The 21,436-nt window shown below is 43.3% G+C and overlaps 1 protein-coding gene across 4 annotated transcripts in view; it reads left to right on the top strand.

Annotated features, from left to right (window-relative positions):
• Positions 1-21,436, top strand: part of LOC113903467 — a 61,326-nt gene that overhangs the window by 18,890 nt on the left and 21,000 nt on the right. The window contains exon 2 of one of the 4 annotated variants that reach the window (XR_003514126.1): positions 20,527-20,655. The exons of 2 other annotated variants lie outside the window; for them this stretch is intronic. The gene's annotated coding sequence lies outside the window, so the exon portion shown is untranslated. Of the gene's footprint in view, positions 1-11,138; positions 12,603-20,526; positions 20,656-21,436 lie in introns of those variants that run through there. One more of the 4 variants, XR_003514127.1, reaches the window with a different exon arrangement.

Below are 21,436 nucleotides of genomic sequence, written 5' to 3'. Positions count from 1 at the left end.
TGCTTTCAAGATTTTCTCCTTGTCTTCAGATCTCAACATTTTTACTGTGATTTGTCTATTTGTGGATCTCCTTGTATTTATCATATTTGGAGTTTGGTGAACATCCTCAATGTATAGATTATTATTTTCATCAATAAATTTGGGAAGTTTTTCAAAATTATTTCTTTGAATATTTTTTCTACTCCTTTCTCCATCTCCTTTCCTTCTGGTACTTCATTATGCATCTGTTGGCTTAGTGGCATCCCAAACATTTCTGAGATGTTCATTTTTCTTCATTCTTTTTTCTCTCTGCTCTTCAGGTTGCATCATCTCTATCAACTTATCTTCAAACTTGCTGATTCTTTCTTCCACCAGTTGAAATGTACCCTCCAGCCTGTCTAGTGAGTTTTCATTTCCATTATTATACCTTTCAATTCCCAAATGACCATTGGTTCTGTTATATAATGTCTGTCTTTTTATTGACATAGTCTACATAAGGCAGCATTATGTAGACTATTATATAGTCTAGTTATGTAGACTATTATATAGTCTAGTTATATAGACTATTATATAACTATTATATAGTCTACATAATGCAGCATCACATATTCCTTTACTTCTTTAATCATAGCTCCTTTCAGTTCTTGAACATATTTATAATGGCTAATTGAAGTTGTTTTCTGTTAGTTTTGACTTCTCTCTCTCTCAGGCAGTTTCTGTTGCCTGTTTTGTTTTTGTTTTTTCCTGATATATGAGTTATACTTTCTTGTTTCTTTGAATGTCTTGTAATTTTTTTTGTTGGAAACTGGAGATTTTAGACAACATATTGTAGCAACTCTGGATACTGGTCTCCCATCCCTGGGACTCACTGTTTTCCCTTGCTTGTTCCCTGGGGTCATGACTGGCAGGATGAGTTTAGTGAGGTCTGTTTCCCCTCTTACCCTCCCTCCTTCTAGAAGGTGAAGCTTCCTATGGTGTTTCCTGGGAGCATATCCTTGCATAAGCCTGCAGTCTTCCTGGAATGACAGTAGTTTTTGTAAGATTTCAGTTCTTCTTTTTACATTTGTTAATCTTTTTTTATAACCCTGGATTTGGTATACCTTTATGAATGTTCCTTGAGCACTGGAAGAAAATGTCGTGTGGGAATGCTTTATAAATATTTATTGGATCCAGTTATTCAATGGTGTCTTTCATTTCTTCTACCTCTTTGGTGATTTTCATTCAACTAATTTTATCAGTGACTCTGGGAGGAATACTGGAGTTTCCAACTGTAACTGTGCATTTGTCTACTGTTCTTTCTGTTCTCAGCTTTTGCCAACAGCTATTTTGATGCTTATTGATTTGATGTGTATACATTTAGGATTATTACATGTTCCTCTTGAATCAACATTTTATCACTATATTATACCTCTTTTTACCCTTAATAATTGCTTTGCTCTAAAGTCTACTTGTTTCATATTAATAGAGCTATTCTACCTTTCTTTTAATATTTGCATAGAATATCTTATTTCAGCCTTTTACTTATAACTTAACTGTGTCATTGTACTTGAAGTGAGTTTCTTGCAGGCAGCTTACACTGTGTCATATATTTGTTTGTTTGTTTTCCCGTTTATTCTGACAATATATTTCACTTTTACTTGATATATTTGGACCGTTTATCTTCAATGTCATTTTTGGAGTTTTGGATTTAGGAATTTCATTTTGTTATTTTTCCCTCTTTGTTCCCTCTATTTTTTTTTCAATTCTCTGATCTTCATTTCTTGCCTTCTTTTGTGTTATTGGAACATTTCAAAATATTCCATTTTAATTTGTCTATGTTGACTCATTCTTAGACAATTTAGAGGCTGCTTTAGGGATTACAGTATATATACTTAATTTTTCAGTTTACTTCAAATCAGTATTTTACCACTTTGAATAAAATGTAGGAATCCTTACTATTATATAGATCTCTCTAACATCTGATTTTTGATAGGTACATATTTAAAATGACTCTATAGTATAGCATAATATTTATGTATCATAATTTAAAATGTAGTTCAAGAATTATTATGTTAAATTGGATATCCTTGAGATATTACATTTTTTAAAGGTTCAAAAGGTTGCTTTTGCCTTTTAATTTTGCTCTAAAGTCTGTCAAAAATCACTTTGTCTTTTTGCATGGGTCTCTTTTTGGCCTCTGGTTTTGTTCTGCTGCCTTAATTACCATAGTTTTACTAAAAGTAGGTCTTCCAGTCAGGCAGCGTGATTCCTCTAATTTATTCTTTTTAAAAATGACTTGGCCATTCTAGTTCCTTAGCCTTTCTATACATATTTTAGAATCAACTCATTTATAGCTACAAAAATTCTGCTGGGATTGTGATTTATATTGCCTAAATTCCATATGAAACTAATTTATCCACTAAAAAAATATGTTTATCTGGGAATTAAATAATTTTTATAGCCCTATAAATCCTCTGGAGTCATGGTTTATCACTCCTTTAATATACTGATAGACTCAACTTTGAATGTTTCACTGATAACTTTTTTGCCTGTGTATTTGTAAATAAAGTTAACCTAGATAGTGTTTTGTTTAGTTTCTGTTTTTGGACATCCTACATAAAGGTTTTGCTAGTATGACTAAGGTAGCTTCATTGGATGGTTTGGAATATTTTCCATCTTTTTCTATGATCTGGAATGGTTTGATGGAAGAATTACACCTTTTTCCCATAGACTTTCTGAGTCTCTTCATATACAAAATATCTTCCCTTGACAGGTGGTTGGTTTTTTGTCCGGGGGTAGGATTCTTGAGATTCTGCCCTCTTTCAGTCGCCCTTAAACATCTTCTCACAATCTTACCTCCAGTATTACAGGCAAGGTGGCTAATGCCAGCCAATCTTTTTTTCCATTGGAAGTAATTTGTCGTTTCTTTCTATAAGCATGTAGTATTTTCTTTTCCATAATTGGAATTCAAGAATCTCATCAGGAAATATAAATGGGAGGTTTGAGTTTTTTGAAAAAAAATTATGATTAATTTTATTTGGGGTTCTGTCACTCTTATAACATGAAGACTCAAAACATTTTTATTCCCAGAGAGATTTTCTTTTATGATTTCCTTCCTTTTTTACCACTTCCTTATTTGTTCCCCTTTTCCCTTCTAGTGATCTTTTATTACTCACATCCACATATCCTGGCCTGTCCTCCAAGTCTCTTTTCTTAGTTCCTTATGAATTCCACATCATTTATAAAATACTTCTTCCACTTGACCTTCCAAAACAGTAATTTGATTCTCTACAGAGACTATTTCTTCTCAATTTGTCTACTGAACCTGTAATTTCAGAAATAAGCATTCTAGTTCTAGAAAATGTTTTTGGTTGTGTTAACTTGAGTGCTCTTGGGAGCTCTCTCTCGCTTTTGGTTTAAGTTCATCTTTCTCTTCCATTAGCTCTCTTTTGACAGTATTCATCTCTTCTACTTGTTAAATTTAGTCTTCTCCCTCAGGTTGCTGTACTTCCTTAATTTGGCAGTTCTCAACCTTGGCCACACATGAGAATTACTCCAGGAGGTTTAAAAAATCCCCAAGCCCAGGACACAGTGAAACCAATTAATGTAGAATCTCTAGGGGCAGAATTCAAGCATCATTAACTTTTAAGCCTCCCCAGGGGGTTCCAACTTTTCCCCAAGTGTAAGTATCTCTCTCTTAAATGGTTCTCACTCATCTCTGGGTGGGTATCCTTTAGAATTCGTAGAGGTTATAATTCTGGTGTTTCAACTGGCTATTTTCCTCTAATGAGGTGGGGGTGAAAAACCTGGAAAAGTGCTCACTCTACTGGAAAATGGCAGAAACCTCTCTGTCCCTGGATCTCTTTGGGGACAAGTCATAGCACCCCCTCCCCACCCCCTCCCACCACAGTCCACGGGGACTGTGTCATTGCATTTCCATGTGAATTTCCCCTCTGGATTCACATGACTCTGTGGAGTAGACAGGCTTTCTGAGGGTGAACTGGGCCAGGCAAAGACCTTTTCTTTTAATGTGACCTTTGGTTGTACTCGGTGAGTCATGTTGTTCCAGATGGGAAGACGAGAAGATGGGAATGGAGGTGAATATCCATGCATGTAAGCAGCCACCCTTGCAGAATCCCCTCTAAGAATCTTCTTGGTAATTAAAACTTTATCACAATTTAGATTTTTAGGATCAGATGATTAGTGTAAACGTCAAATATCTGTAGCCTCGAGTTTCTAAAAACATCCATGTATATATACAAAACAACATGGATGAATCTCATACGCATTATGTTCGGTGAAAGGAGACAGACTCACGAGACTGCACACGGTATGATTCCATCTATATGATGTTCTGGGAAAGACAAACCACTGGGATAGAAAACCGATCAGTGGCTGCCAGAGTAGAGAGTCAGGAAAGGGTGCTGGCTACAGAGGGGCACTGGAGGGAAATTAGAGGTGATGGAGCTATTCTGCATTTTGACTGTGGTGGTAACATCATTATATGTATATGTCAAAACTCATAGAACTATGCACTAAAAATGGTACTTTTAAAAAAAATTGAAGTACAGTTGATTCACAGTGTTGTGCCAATCTCTGCTATATAGCAAAATGATTCAGTGATGCCCATATATACACTCTTTTTAAAATCCTTTCCATTATGGTTTATCACAGGATATTGAATATAGTTCCTGTGTTCTACAGTAGGACCTTGTCTATCCATTCTAAATGTAATAGTTTGCATCTGTAAATCCAAACTCCTGGTCCACCCCTCTCCCTATCCACCCCCCTTGGCAACCACAAGTCTATTCGCTGTGTCTGTGAGTCTGTTTCTTTTCCATATAGTTTCATTCGTGTCATATTTTAGATTCCACATATAATTGATATCATTTGCTATTTGTCTTTCTCTTTCTGACTTAACTTCACTTAGTATGATAATCTCTAGAAAATGGCATCCTTGCTGAAAATGGCATCCTTTTATTCCTTTTTATAGCTGATTATTATTCAAAAATGGTACATATTATTGCATGTAAATTATACCTCCGTAAACATTCCTGGAGAAAAACTTCATGTACCTCTTACACTGTATTGAGATTTTTGCAAATTCCCCGAAACCTCACAGACTTTCCAACCTTCATCCATTCTGTGTGTCTTGCTAAGGAATTCCCATTTAACTTTTATGACTTGGGTTAGATTCTTCCTCTTCTGGGAAGCCTTCCAGGTCTGCCAGTTTCCTCCTTGTGGCACTCTAATATCCAGTGCTTTCCACCCTTCCAGTGTTCCTTCCGTGGTGTGTCAGGAGCTGGTCTCTGTGTCTGTATTGCCTGAAATACTCTAAGTCAACGAAAGCTTGGATTTAATCTCATTTATCATGTGTGCCTGGAGAAGGCAATGGCACCCCACTCCATACTCTTGCCTGGAAAATCCCATGGACAGAGGAGCCTAGTAGGCTGCAGTCCATGGGGTCGCTAAGAGTCGGACACGACTGAGAGACTTCACTTTCACTTTTCACTTTCATGCATTGGAGAAGGAAATGGCAACCCACTCCAGTGTTCTTGCCTGGAGAATCCCAGGGACGGGGGAGCCTGATGGGCTGCCATCTATGGGGTCACACAGAGTCGGACACGACTGAAGCGACTTAGCAGGAGCAGCATCATGTGTCCCTATCACCTCACTCAGTACTAGGTATTGAGTCACCTACAACTTACTAAAGGCAAGGTAGCTACCACCTAACACATATACCTATTGTTGTGAGCTGTGTTTCCAGGAATCTTCCAAGAAGCCCTTTAAAAAAAAATCAGAAAATGTCCCAGAAATTACTAAATCTTTGCACTGGAGCACACGTGTCTTGGTTGGGGAGCTCACAAATCAGCCATGAATGTTCAGCCTGAGAGGGGCTACCTAGAGGAAGATATTTAAAGAAGATAGAAGTGAGTTCCCTGAAAATCTATGGTCCATAACACCACATCCATTTTTATAGTTGCAATCAACAAGAAAGCTTGTTCTATTTGCTTTCCTTGCTTGATAATATAATTTCAGAGATGGATGAAAAATGCTTTCAGCACTAGAATCAATACTTCTGATTACGGCTGCTTTTGTGCTCGTCTCTCCCCAGTGGAAACATAGCCAGGAAAGATAGGAAGATCTATGGAAAGTCTACAACCCTGATTTTTTTTATCTCTTCCAAAGTTGTCTGTTCTCATCAAATGCTGCATTTATTTTGAAGAATTTGAAGGCAGCCTAGGGCTCACAGAAGAGACATGATAACTTGGAGGCATTTGCTATATGAGCTGTGCTACCTGAAAAACTACAGACCCATTCACCCACCTCTGCTACAGAATCACATCTTTCCCTTCAGATTCCACACCAAAGGCATCTTCTGAAAGCTCTTAGTGTAGTTGAGAGGTGCTCCATTGTCCTCTTAATCTCTGCTCCCAAGGAATTCTTGTTCAGGATGGAAGAGGAAACACTTCCATTGGGAGAAGGGGCCTCTGCCTCCCCCAAGGGCTGAAGTCCACTGAAGGGCTGCAATCTCAAGCCAAACAATTCAGGTGAGCAAGAAATGCCACTTCCTCTAACTTGTCTTTAATTGAGTTAATTTCCCTTTTATGTTTGGCCGGGCTGCGGGAGCTTGTGCTTGGTCATTTCAGAGTTTTTCTTCATTTTATTTCAGGATTTCATCTCAGTTCTAGGAAACTACAGAGGGCCAAGGTGTCCGGAGATGAGGGATCAAGGGAAGCCGTGCACTTTTGATTTGTAATATGAAATATGTATATTGGTCTTTGACCCTGGTTCCTTCCACAGGGCTCCTGAAACCCTTGTAATTTCCTGATTCATAGGAGCATCTTTTGTTTAAATGAGGTGACTGGGTGAGATCCTGGAGCAGGGCTGGTCGATAGAAAGAATGAGCCATGATTAGAAGCTTGGAATTTTCAGTTCATCCTCCACCTTCCAGATAAGGGGGAAGGACCGACAATGGAGTCAGTGATCCATCATATTAAAGGATGAAGCTGCCATAAAATCCCCAAAACGGGGTTGGAGAGCTTCTGGGTTACATCCACATGGGGGATGATGCACCCCAACTCCACAGGGACAGAGGCTGTCCTGTGCTCAGGACCCTCCCAGATCTCACCTAAGTTTCCTTTCATTCAGCTCTTCATCCATATATTTTATCATATACTTTAATAAACTGCCAAACGTAAGTTCTTTGAGCTCCTTGAACAAGTTGATTGAACCTGAGGAGGAGGTCGTTGGACCCTCTGATTTGTAGCCAGATTGGATGGAAGTTGTGGGTCACCTGGCGACCTCCTGCCTGAGATTGGTCTCTGAGGTGGGGTGGGAGAAGTCTCTTGGGACTGAGCCTTTAACTTGTGCGATCTGAAAGTATTTCCAGGCAGATGGTACTAGAATTGGGTCAAACTGTAAGACACCTAGCTGGTGTCACAGAGAATTGCTTGGGGTGGGGCAAAACCTGGACACATTTGGTGGCAGAGTGAAGTGGTTTGTGTGTAAAACAGGAAAGAAAGATGTTATAAGGAAGAGCTGGGTTTTTCCCTCCATAGGTGGAAAGCTGAGTTTTCCTTCTTAGAGACACATTCCATTCTCTGGTCTTATTTCTCTATCATGTATTTCATTCCATGTGGCTCTTGTCCACTGACTCCTGCAGGTCACTGACCTCCAGCTCCATCACTGTGTCCTCTTTCAACTGCTGGATGCATCTCTTTCTGTCACCATCACACAGAACTTCTTGCTATTACTGTGTAAGGGGCCTCTGAGCTTCTCTTGACCCACTACTTAGATGCTCAAGAGCTAGTGTGTCTCTTCCTCTTCCTAATCCCATGATATGGCCCCATTCATACAACCTCATCTAAACCAATAACCTCCCAAAGACCTCACCTCCAAATACCATCACAGCCTCATCTCTGTCTTAGGCCCTGGAGGCATTTGATAAGCCATGCAGTTCCCAAGTCCATCAGGGACCGAGACACAAGGTCTTTGGCTCTTTGTGGTCCTGGTTGAGGTCCCCAACCCCTAATTCACCTAAGTGGAGATGGATGGGTTGTGAGGTTCAAGTTCCTGTCTCAGGAAAGCCACAGGACTCTAGGCCACTAGATGCCATATATATATATATATATATATATATATATATATATATATATATATATTCAAATCATATGAAATTTCCAATTTTATTTGTCCAAACTGGTTTCATAGTAGCAACTTCATACTAAGTTGAATTAAATAGAATAAATGCAATGTGGGCTAAACCTACCAAATCACAATACACAAGTTTCAGTCTGTCCACCAACTTTGCAAAGATTCCTGTTGAAATGTTTCTGGCAAAGTGGATTCCCCCTTGATGACCTTGATGACAAACAAACCAAGTTTGCTTGTTCCTGCAAACTCATCAGAGGGTGTTGTGTTTGTGTATCTTGGACAAATCATTTCTAAGCTGGTGACATTCTCTGTTCGGAAGGTTGTTTAAAAGGTTATCAGAAGCTGTTCCAAGTTTTCAGAGTGTGGAGGGAGCAAGAGTTTTTACAGCAACACACATGATTAAAAAAAAATCACACAGTGTTGGGAACATACCCCCAACATCTTCGATGAAAATGCTGCCTTCAGAAGCACACGTCTCTTTTAAAAAACAATTTGTTTTCACTTCGCTTAAATGTCATCTTCACCTTGATTGGACGTGTGTGGAACATCTTTTAAATAGAAATATGTGTTGATAGCAGAATGGTGACGGCCACTTGTCATCTCAGGGAAGGTCAGCAAACCTGAAGCACTTGTCTTTTACAAAAGAAATGTAGAACGCATCCTTAAGTCTGTCACATCTTTTAAACCCTTTGCTGTGAAATAACATACAAATCTGTATGGACCACAAGCGAGTTTCAAAGTGGGTCCCTTAGTCTGCTCAGGCTGCTGTAACAAAGTACCAGAGACTGGGTGGCTTAAGCACTGGAAATTTATGTCTTGCTGTGCTGGCAGTTGGGAGGTCCAAGATCAACGTGCGGGCAGACTCGTGGTGTCTGTTGAGGGTCTGTGTGCTGGCTTGCGGATGGCTGCCCTCTGGCTGTGTGCTTCTGCACTTCCGGCGGTTGGTGGTTGTGGAGACAGCACGTTCTCGTGTATCTTGCTCTTCTAATAAAGGCACGAAATCCATCAGGGGAGGTTCATGTCCATGACTTCACCTAAACCTGATGGTCTCCCAAGTCCTACCTTCAAATATCATCCACTGGGGGTTAGAACTTCAACATATGAATTTTGGGAACCACAAGCATCAGTTCATCACAGTCTCCTTCTATGATAAAGTATTATAAAAATTCTACTTCAAGGACGTCCCTAGCAGTCCAGTGATTAGGAGTGAGCACTTTTATTGCTGCAGCCCCAGGTTCAATCTCTGGTCTGGGAACAAAGATCTTGCAAGCTGCGACGTGCAGACCCCCACCAAAAGACACACAAAAATTCAACTTCATCTTAAAGGTCTTAATTTTATACGTCTGCCCATGTTGCTGACATCCTGTAGTCCTTGGCACACTTTTGGCTGCAACAAACTTACTGTAGGACTTTGCCTATGAATGAGGAATGAGTGTATCTTCCACGTAGTATTATCTTGACAGCCTCACCCCAGAATTCTCTTTTAATCTCATAAGACCTTGTATTTAATAACAAAAACTCAGTTGTCGAGACTGTATCTTTCCTTGCACATCTTTACTGTAGCTGCGCTCCGAAAGTACCTCTTGTGTATTTCATTACTGAAACCAATCTGTCAAACCCCAGACGCTGAAGCTTGTTAGCAACATCTGTGCTTGATCTGTTTATAACCTCCCGCACTGCCAGGCTCGTTCAAATGCTTGTTTCTTCAGTGGTGCATTCTCTGAGTCTGCTAACAAAGGAATGCATTTTAGTTTGTGACTGTATTGTTCTCAGTGCATTATTTTAGTCATTTTTTATTGTTGTTGGAGGACAAGTGTTGTGCCAAAGCTAAGTGATTTTCTGTCCATTCCTAACAAGATTCTTGAAACTTTGTAGAGTACCTGACAGAGACTTTAAATACCCATGAAAAACATAAGGCTTTGTCTTATTTCTGATGCTTTAAAAATGTCTTTCTTTTAAAAAAAATTATTAGGGTATAGTTGATTTACAATCTTTTGTTAGTTTTGGGTATACAGCAAAGTGAATCCGTTATACACATACACATATCTACTCTTTTTAGATTCTTTTCCCGTATAGACCATTATAGAATATTGAGCAGAGTTCCCTGTGATAAGGACCTACTGTAAAAATGTCTTTCTAAACAGGGTGGCCTCACTCAGCCATTCTCAGTTTAAGTAAGTCCCACAGATAATGCTTGGAGAAATTTTTCTGAATTCCTCCAAGGGAAAAAGCAAACTAGCCTGTACCATTCTAGACATCTAGGGAGAATGCAATCCACTACATTTAGCTGATGCTTTAGGGCATTAGAACTTAATTTCCTGGAACTCCGGTTGAGAAGGACTCAAAAAGTCTTCAGACAAAATATAACTTAGAAAGTGTCAGTCGCTCAGTCGTGTCTCTTTGCGACCCCATGGACTATAGTTTGCCAGGTTCCTCTGTCCATGGAATTCTCCAGGCAAGCATACTGGAGTGGGTTGCCATTCTCTTCTCCAGGAGATCTTCCCAACCCAGGTCTCCCACATTGCAGGCAGACTCTTTACCGTCTGAGCTACTGGGGAAGTCTGTTAGGCCTATTATTAGTAATAGTAGATACAATTGATTAGGATTCTGTGCTTCCACTGCAGGGGCACAGGTTCCATCCCTGGCTGGAGAACTAAGATCTCATACACTGAAGGGTGTAGTCAAGGGAAAAAAAGGAGGATAGATGCTCCAAAGCCCAGGTTCTTGGCATCATATCTCACAACTACCCATGTGGTTTCCTCCTTACCACCTGGTGTCGTCAGGGGTTGTATGGCTGTCTCCTCCACTGGACACCAGTTTTCTTGGAGATGGACATCTTTAGCTTTGATTCTTCCATTAATTGAAAATGTTGTTTACTTAAGTAAAGCATCTGTGTATAGAAGAAATTCAGTAAGTATTTTTAAAAATTAGATTGTTTCGATCTATAAACAAGAAGCCAAAAATGTAGATGACAAGGTGGATGATCGAACTCAGAGGTAAACATTCTTCCTCTTGTCATTTAGGGTCTGGGTGTTTTGAAACAAGAATTCTTGCCATGCTCACCAAAGCTATTCTCTCGACACCAGACTGGATACCACTCCAACCAGATGGAAGACCAAGTTTAATTTAAATCATGGATTTAAGATTCTCACGGACTTTCCTGAGTTTGCGCAGGAATACGAAGAAAAAGACTGGCAGGGACCAAGTGTCTCATGACAGTCCATCCTCCGACAGCGCGTCACTTCCCGGTGATTTGTCGGACTATTTGCATTTAAGAAAAGCATCTGCTCACTTGGTCTCTGGAATTTACTTTCATTCTCAACCCCATCCAGTCTGTCTCTCCCAGTGTCTAAAAATATCATCTTATTTTTGCTCCCCTTTCAACTTGAAACAGACATCGGATGCACACATTTCATACATTTACACCCAGAAGGCTGTGAGCAGAGGCATGCAGGGCAAGGGCGTGTTTAATCTTGAGAAGGAAATAGAATGTGTACACACCCGGCACACTGCAATGTTGTACCTCGGCTCAGGCTTGCACAGCCCAACGCATGGTAGCAGCTGCCGAGACTTAGCTATGAATCTCCTTCATCGTCCGAGTCCTGTCAATGGGAATAACTGCTAAGGTTTTCTTGCTCCATAGACTCTGGGCCTAGCCAAGCCACTCACGGGGCTACCGGTTCAATCTCGTTTGCCGACCCCACTGGGGTAGCTATTTAATGATCAATTTACAGGGAGGAGAAATTGAAAGCCTTGTTCTCTGTTGGTGTCTTCCCTCCTCTGCTGGCCTTCTGGGGCCTTTGGAACGAAGCTTTGGTGACCGCCAGCTCCTGTTGGTCCCCAGAGTGACTTGATGGCAGGAGGATCGATCACTGGCAAACCCATCCCTTCTCAGGCTGTGAGCTATGTCCCTGTGCACTGGGCTTCTGCCTAAACCATGGGAAATCCTGAGGGCATAAGTCCTAGGCCCAGGGGTGGTGTCACTAGCAGGAGTCGAATGTCCCTAGGAGGGTCAGGCAATTCAGTAATTATCAGGTAATTCAATATTTACTGTCCATCCCCACGCCCCCAGAAACCAGGCTCCTGTAGCAAGAACCTGTGCATTTGCTTTTTTCTCATAGTTTTCAAGAAAAGGCAACATTTGTGCTATCTTCTCTCACGTACTCCAGTGATCTGAGGATGGCAGGTGGGCCATTCTTACATTTTACAAGGTGGCCTGGCTAGTTCCTCTTCCCCTCCCCCTTTCCTTCCCCGCTTCTCCTCCCTCTCCTCCTCCCTCCCTCCTCCTTCCCTACTCTCCCTTCCCCTACTTTTTTCTCTCTCCTCTTCCATTTTCAGTGAGTTTTGGTTAAAAACAAGAACACCTACGGCCTCTCAGGCACTGCTGGTTGAAGTCACATCTTTATTAGATGTAGTTTACATACATATGGCTTCCCTGGGGGCTCAGATGGTAAAGAATCTGCCTGCAGTGCAGGTGACCCAGGTTCTATCCCTGGGTCAGGTCCTCTGGAGAAAGGAATGGCGACCCGCTCCAGTATTCTTGCCTAGAGAATTCCATGGACAGAGGAGCCTGGCGGCCTTCAATAATATTAAAAAAAATATGAAAAATAAAAATATAAAGATCAAAGAGCTTGCTTATGTGTTTTTCCCCCCATACCTTGGCCTTGGGCAGAGAGAGGAGTTATTGCCAGGCATCCACCCAGGCACCCACTGAGTTTAGCAGGCTTCCCTAACCTGTAGGTCTCACCTCATTTTCTCATCCTCAGACCCAAAGTCACCACCCCCCTGTCTTTCTAATCCCATATTGCAGGCGTTAAGGCAGCCTCCCTTGAACTTTCCCGTCTGCCAAGACCCCTAACACTGCGTCTTCTTGGATGTAACTGCTGGCTTTCAGTCTGAGCCTTGGTAGGGTTGTCCTTGTAGCCTCTAGTGTGTGTTATGGGCCTTGAAGAAAAACCACAGCTCTTTAGGTCTCTACATGTCCCTGTGGCATCTGAAATCGCCAGATTACCCAACTCTTTTGGACAGTGGTGTTGAATGTTCCTACTCAAGTGTTAGAGTGGATACAGCATACTCATGCATGTTTGTAATCCACTAGAGATCTCTTCAAGAAAATTAGAGATACCAAGGGAACATTTTATGCAAAGATGGGCTCAATAAAGGATAGAAATGGTACGGACCTAACAGAAGCAGAAGATATTAAGAAGAGGTGGCAAGAATACACAGAAGAACTATACAAAAAAGATCGTCATGACCCAGATAACCACTATGGTGTGATCACTCACCTAGAGCCAGACATCCTGGAATTCGAAGTCAAGTGGGCCTTAGAAAGCATTGCTACGAACAATGCTAGTGGAGGTGATGGAATTCCAGTTGAGCTATTTCAAATCCTGAAAGATGATGCTGTGAAATATATAAATTATTATATAATATATAATATATTATATATATAATCAATATACCAGCAAATCTGGAAAACTCAGCAGTGGCCACAGGACTGGAAAAGGTCAGTTTTCATTCCAATCTCAAAGAAAGGCAATGCTAAAGAACGTTCAAACTACTGCACAATTGCACTCATCTCACACGCCAGCAAAGTAATGCTCAAAATTCTCCAAGCCAGGCTTTAACAATACATGCACTGTGAACTTCCAGATGTTCAAGCTGGATTTAGAAAAGGAAGAAGAACCAGAGATCAAATTGCCAACATCTGCTGGATCATCGATAAAACAAGAGAATTCCAGAAAAATATCTACTTTTGCTTTATTAACTATGCCAAAGCCTTTGACTGTGCAGATCACCACAAACTGTGGAAAATTCTTTAAGCAATGGGAATACCAGACCACCTGACCTGCCTCCTGAGAAATCTGTATGCAGGTCAAGAAGCAATAGTTAGAACTGGACATGGAACAACAGACTGGTTCCAAATTGGGAAAGGAGTACATCAAGGTTGTATATTGTCACCCTGCTTATTTAACTTATATGCAGAGTACATCATGCAGAATGCTGGGCTGGATGAAGCATAGGCTGGAATCAAGATTGCCAGGAGAAATATCAATAACCTCAGATATGCAGATGACACCACCCTTATGGCAGAAAGTGAAGAAGAACTAAAGAGCCTCTTGATGAAAGTAAAAGTGGAGAGTGAAAAAGTTGGCTTAAAACTCAACCTTCAGAAAACTAAGATCATGGCATCCAGTCCCATCACTTCATGGCAAATAGATGGGGAAATAATGGAAACAGTGACAGACTTTATTTTCTTGGGCTCCAAAATCACTGCAGATGGTGACTGCAGCCATGAAATTAAAAGACGCTTGCTACTTGGAAGAAAAACTATGACCAACCTAGATAACATATTAAAAAGCAGAGACATTACTTTACCAACAAACGTCCGTCTAGTCAAAGCTATGGTTTCTCTAGTAGTCATGTATGGATGTGAGAGCTGGACTATAAAGAAAGCTGAGCACCAAAGAATTGATTTTTTTGAACTGTGATGTTGGGGAAGACTCTTTAGAGTCCCTTGGTCTGCAAGGAGATCCAACCAGTCCATCCTAAAGGTAAACAGTCCTGAATATTCAGACTGATGCTGAAGCTGAAGCTCCAATACTTTGGCCATGTGATGTGAAGAACTGACTCATTGGAAAAGACCCTGATGCTGGGAAAGATTGAGGGCGAGAGGAGAAGGGGATGACAGAGGATGAGATGGTTGGTTGGCATCACTGACTCAATGGACATGAATTTGAGTAAACTCTGGGAGTTGGTGATGGACAGGGAGGCCTGGTGTGCTGCAGTCCATGGGGTCCCAAAGAGTCGGACACAACTGAATGACTGAACTGAACCGAGCTGAACTAGCCAGGCTCTCCTCACAGGTCCTGTGAGCCAGGGAACCAGCAGCCAGCACTGCTTCAGGAGAGGTCATCAGACAGTTGACCTTGAAGTCTTGAAGAATGGGCCCAACGTTTGTGTTTTCTTTCGTGTTTAATGATTGTATTCCAATTTTTTCTTGACATAAATTGTGGACACCAGAGATCTATCTATGCAGTGATTTTTCAAATTGCTTTAAAACAAAAAACAAAAAACGAACAAACAAAACCTGCCATTGTCCTTCTTCAAATGCTGCATAAATTAGAAGCACAAACTCTAGAGACAGTTGAGGCCAGGGTTGTGGGGCAGCAGAGACAGAGTCTCCCAGAGCCCACTCAGCTCCTCCTGTGGGGCCCCCTAGGGCCTGATGTTCAGGTCCATTTGGGGGCTCTAAGGACCTGAAATCAGATCACCTGGGGTCTTGCCCCATCTTTTCATCTGCAGTCTCGGGAGAGTGAAGTGACCAGCTCAACGTCACTCTGGCCAAAATGGCAAAGCATGTGGAGAATCTCCCCCTCAACATGAAGGAGGGCTCTTACTTCTGTCACATGAGGAATTCTGGTTTTCCATCTTGCCTCAACATTTTCAATATATTTCTCCTTCTCTGTGTGCTTTTTGAGTTCTTGAAGTCCAGCTTCTCCCAAGACATTTGTAATTCATGTTTAGGTCTGTACCAAGCAAGATGCTGGAAAATTAGTCCTGATTCTGGGGCTCTCCTCAGGAACAGACCTGGGGTTCTAATCCTTTAGGTGAATTTCTTCACCTATTTCATTTTCTCATCTATAAAATGGGATAATAAGGCCTGTGATATACTGATGGATCTATTGTGAGAAGATAAGGGGCATGTGAAAAATGGTAAGACAGTGCCAGGGAGTAGAAATGGGCACACATGTGTGTTAACCCTGAGATAGAGACTGGAAGCTGCTGGCAGGGGCAGGGAAGTCCCATGACCCAGAGAGCTTGGCTTCACTGGTCTCTGTTGGACATTGAAGGGAGACACCACCCAGGACGAGGCTGGACTCTCTCTATCACATGTCGGGGGGAGAGGGGACCATCCTCAGTGAGAGCAAATGTGAATAAGAAGCCAGGTGGCCTTGAGAAGAGTTCTGACCAAAGAGTTAGGGAGAAACTCGTCCCTTGGATTTTTGAATAACGTGAAGCAAGGTTGTGACTGGCTGTCATTTCAGACCCACGAGCAAGGAAGCATGGTCCCCACTGGAAAGGACTGGCAGAAGGAGGCTGTGGAGAGTGGTTCTCAAAGTGTGGTCCCCAGACAAGCAGCAACTGTGTCCCCTGGGAACTTGTTAGAAATGCCAGTTCTCGGGCTGTACCTCAGAACCATGGAATCAGAAGCCCTGGAGCTGGGGTCCAGCCATGTGAGTCACAGCAGAATCTCTAGGCGATTCTGGTGCGGCCGAAGCATGAGAAGCACTGCTGTGCAGGAGGTGGGGTCTTCTCAGCACAGGCCTGAGGCCAGTCCTTGGCGAGCACACCCACCCAGGCCTCACTTCAGAGCAAAATTACCAGGTACAGTCTATCTGTTCATTTTCCAGGCCTCAACGGGGGACTTCCCACTGGTTTCCATCCCTCCACACCAGGTTCTCAGTTTTTCCAATCTGGCCCCAGACCTGAGGAGCCCTGTGAAGATGCCATTGTCTTTAGGCATGTGACAGAATCTGGTAGCTCTCTTTCCCAAGTAGACCCCACATCTCCCAACCCTCTCTATAGAATCAGGGACAATCTGTGGCAAAGTCGAGGACATCTGTGTAAAATGGTCCCTCTCACGCAGGTTCTGAGCTGCTGGAGGAAGTTCTACACAGTTCTCTGTCTGCCCACCCTGAGTTCCCGGGGTTTCTCAAGTTAGGAAGTTGGTGTAGTAAGAAATGGAGTTTATGAGCTGGCTGGGCAGCTGAAACGACTTCCCAGTTGGCCTTGGGAAATAATAAATCATTGGTAGCAGAAAACCTGTTCCTGCTTTCTTTGCCAAGTGTTCCAATGCCACGGTAAAATTCAGTGTCTTTAAGGGATATCCAAGTTCCCTTTGGGGGAACTGCCACTCCGTTAGTCCTCCTCTTCCCTCTAGAAGCTCCTGGCCAGGCAGCCGTCCATCCAATATCATTAATTTCTTACCCCGATTCCCCCTTCTCTTGGTTAACAAAGCCCGAAGCACCAGTCTTGTTTTACAATAAAATAAATTAATACTGTTTCAGCCAATGTAATTTTTTTTAAAAGACATCAGCTTAATCATTTTATAAAAAGAAAAGTGTCACTGTTTACATTAACACCAAAAGAGCTCCCCACTCCCACCAAAAAAAAAAAAAAAGAAGAAGAAAGAAAATAAGAAAAAAGTACTACTAAAGAGACGATCCTCACCTGTGGCCACAGACACCCTGGCTGATGGTGGCAGACGCTGTTGTTGACTCACGTTCACCCACCTTCCTTGCCAACAGAATCACCATCTTGTTTCTTTTGGTGGAGGGAGGCCTTCCGGAGGGCTGGGGGATAGCCCGCTTCCCCAGTAAGAGAGAGCTGTGTGGGCAGAAGGGTCTGTACCTTCTGCCCTTAAAAACAGCTGAATGAGGACGTGATGCTGAGGCTGTGGCTGGTCTCCTGGGACCCGGAGAAGACAGAACCACAGAGGGGGTGCCCCTAAGCTGCTGAGCTGACTCCCAACACCTGCGCTCAGGGTTTTCAATAAAGATATGGGCTTTGTGGCCAAGGGTTGGTATTTACCCTCTAAAGAGACATTGAAAAGCTTACACTTAGCCTAGGGCCTACAGATTGGCGGAGAGGGAGTTCAGTCACTCAGTCGTGTCCAACTCTTTGCAACCCCATGGACTGCAGCATGCCAGGCTTCCCTGTCCTTCACCAACTCCCAGAGCTTACTCAAACTCATGTCCATTGAGTCGGTGATGTTATCCAACCATCTCATCCTCCGTCGTCCCCTTCTCCTCCTGCATTCGATCTTTCCCAGCATCAGGGTCTTTTCCAAGGAGTCAGTTCTTTGAATCAGGTGGCCAAAGTATCAGAGCTTCAGCTTCAGCATCAGTCCTTCCAATGAATATTCAGGGCTGATTTCCTTTAGGATGGTCTGGCTGGATGTCCTTGCAGTCCAAGGGACTCTCAAGATTTTTCTCCAACACCACAGTTCAAAAGCATCCATTCTTTGGCGCTCGGCTTTCTTTATAGTCCAGCTCTCACATCCATACATGACTACTGGGAAAACCATAGCTTTGACTATATGGAGAGGGAAGGGTGGGTCTTAAGAGGGATGCAGACTTGTTTTCTGTCAAAACAAAGGGGAGGGAGGGGACGTATGTATACCTATGGTTGATTCATGTTGATGCTTGACAGAAAGCAACACAATTCTGTAAAGCAATTATCTTTCAATTAAAAAATAAATTAATTAAAAACAAAGGGGGTGTACACCATGTTTTAAGAGTAAAAGAGGAAGTGGAATAAACTAAAATAACCCAATCCAGTGGCAGAACAGTTAGCTTGGCTAAGGGCTGTGTAAGACTCTGATTCCCAAGGCTGCCAGGGACTAGGTCTGATCGTGGAAGGAGTCACAGGGGAGGGGGCATTCTTGGTGACCACCGCAGTGGCTGAGGCCCAGAGGACAGGGGTTTCAGCACAGTGGGAGTGGGGCTGGGGACTGCAGAATGAGCGGTGGGAGAGGGGAGGCGTCTCCTGTCCCCAGGAGGCCGGGCTCGGCCATCTTTGAAGTAGAAGGGGGAGCATGGGCCAGTGATTTGCTGGTGAAGGTTGCGCCAACGACTGTTTCATCACGCAGGTCTTCAGCCCTGGAACAGCCACTACCTTGCGTGGTTTGGGAAAACGGTAGATGCCCTGTGTTTGTCCTCATCTCTCCAGCAAGCTTGTAAGAGCCTTGAAGGCAGGGATCGTTAGCCATGTTTCTCTGATTACCCTGTGTGAAAGTGAAGTGAAAGTCGCTCAGTCATGTCTGACTCTTTGCGACCCCATGGACAGTCCATGGAATTCTCCAGGCCAGAATATTGGAGTGAGTAGCCTTTTCCTTCTCCAGGGGATCTTCCCAACGAAGGGATCAAAGCCAGGTCTCCTGCAGTGCAGGGAGATTCTTTACCAGCCGAGCCACAAGCGAAGCCCTATACCCCTGTGTGGAGGGCATCAAACACTCGATTGTTTAATTCAGTGAATATTGGTTGAGTCCATACTGTGCCCCAGCCACCGTGCCAGGCACTGGAGCTTCAGCAATGAACATCTGCCTGAGGAGGCTGAGTGAGTCCCTGCAAACTAAGGGAAACCCTAGGGGGGTACACCCAGGGATGTCTGTGCTGATCTGTCTCAACCAGGAGCGGGCAGGAGAGGAAGTCCTTTTGCAGAGCCTGGACCACCCTGAGACATTGCCTAGAGTCTCAGAGACCAGGCTCTGCAGACCACCTAAGACTAAGAGGGAGGCAGTGATGGGAATAGCACTCCTTGTGATTATTTCTTAGCCATAAGCTTGGGCATGGGTTTTATTCTTTCCTTCTTGCCAAGGCATTCTGAAAATTGGAAAATCACTTGGTCATGCTAATTGTGACAGCGTGAGACCTCCATCAAATTACTGCAGAGCTTGCGCTCTGGGAAACCCTGCCTTTAAAACGGAAAAATGCCTTCTTAGATTAGTACAGTGATGAACATCATTTGTTAGGATAAAAAAGCCCCAGGGGGCTCCTAAGAAAACAGCTCTTTACTGTGGGTGCTTTTCTGCTGCTTCTCCATCCCCACTCCCATTCACCTTGGTCAAGAGTAATTATGATATGATTGAATTTTCCCTGGGTCGTGGGGATGATGGGGGAAATCTGCTCAATGTACGAGCCAGAGCTTCAGGTCGTACCAGCTTCTCTGTCCTTGGGCAGTTGTAGTGGACGAGCTCATCATACTCTGGGTTTTGAGAAACAGTCACATTCCTTAATCTCATGCTCAATTTTCTCAACCTTTTACATTTATTAACTTCTAAGCATGGTTGTGTATTGAATAGGAAACTCTCGAATCTCTGTTTTCCCTTGTTTGTTGCTGTAAGTTATTCCCATTAGTGGTGGTGGTGGGGGTGAGCTCATGTATGCCACCAAGGAGCAGCTGGCAGAGATTCTGCAGCACATGCAGGGTGCAGGGGACTTGCTGGAGGATGGGTAAGTGGGCCTGTCTGTCCAAGCTCTGAAGAGTCAGAGAAAGAGCTAACAACCCAGTAGGTCTTCTTCGTGGGAGGCCCCACAATTAGTGTGCCTGCTTGAACTTCCCATGAAATCGCCTGCTCGGAGGGTCCACTGCTTTCTTTTGGAATTATATCCTCCGTGTTTGAGGGAAATAGGAAAGTCAATACATTTAGTTGAAAACCAGCAACCCTGCACTGTTCAGTCAACAAGACTTTATCGAGCATTTCCTAAGTGCTGGTCAACGTCTGGATCCTGGAAAAGTGCAGACTGGCTAAATGGATGGGGCCGTGGAGTTATGGTTGTGGATTTTCATTCCAAAGTTTCCAGCTCATGGCGTTAGGTGGTTTGTGTCTCCTTCCCTCCTCCTCAGTAACCATGGAAACCACGTGGCTAAGATGGCAGCATCCTAAAGTGAAGGATTTGGGCCCTGGAGTCACCGCATGGAGAAGAGCTGCTCACGAAGCCACTGGCTCATCTCATGCTGTGGGGTGAGCGAGAGGTAAAACTGTGGTTGTGCTAAAACAGGGAGACTTTAGCTTTGTTTGTTATCACTGCAGAACCATAGCTGAAACTAACATGTCATGACCATCTCCTGTCCCCTGTCCCTGCCGGTCTGCTGAGCCCTCCTCCTCTAGGTTTCCCTGCTGCCTGGACCCCTGCCACCCTAGTGCCCTCAGCCAACCTCTAAGGGCAGGATGGACCTCTGGCCCCACCCTTGCCCCCATCTCTCACCTCTGTGTGTAGCCTGAGTCTCTTGCCAACCGCAGGAATCCCTGTAACCCCTGCACAGACACCCTGCAAGTCAAACGTGAAACTTAGAGGATAGAGGTCAGAGTTAGGCGATGCTACGGAGAACACAAGTAGACACATCCCACTTCGTGCCTCACAGCCTCTGAACTGGAAACCAGGGTGTCCCAGAAAAGACAGCCTTGCACTCTGTCCTGTAATGTCAGGAAGCATGGTGGCCACGCACAGCAGAGTGAGCCCAAGGTGAAGGGCATTTGTCTTATAACAACTGTCTTTCCTGATATTTTCAGACAGAAGAGTGTTTTTTTGGGATGTGTTCTGATAGACCACTAGCCTGCAAGATGCTCCATGAAGGTTGCCCTCAGAGCAGGTTAGCTGGGGCTACACCACACAAGGCATTCCCATCGTAAGACTCAGCGTGCGTCTCAGTGCATCTGGTCTTTGAGACACCCTACAATAAAACAGCCTCTAACTTGGTTTCACCAGAAGTACTTAACCCTTGGCACATCTTCTTCTTATGTTCACTAACATCG

This window comes from Bos indicus x Bos taurus, chromosome 13 (genome assembly GCF_003369695.1).
Source record: "Bos indicus x Bos taurus breed Angus x Brahman F1 hybrid chromosome 13, Bos_hybrid_MaternalHap_v2.0, whole genome shotgun sequence".
Taxonomy (NCBI): Eukaryota; Metazoa; Chordata; class Mammalia; order Artiodactyla; family Bovidae; genus Bos; species Bos indicus x Bos taurus.
This window is presented reverse-complemented; position numbering and strand designations above follow the sequence as displayed.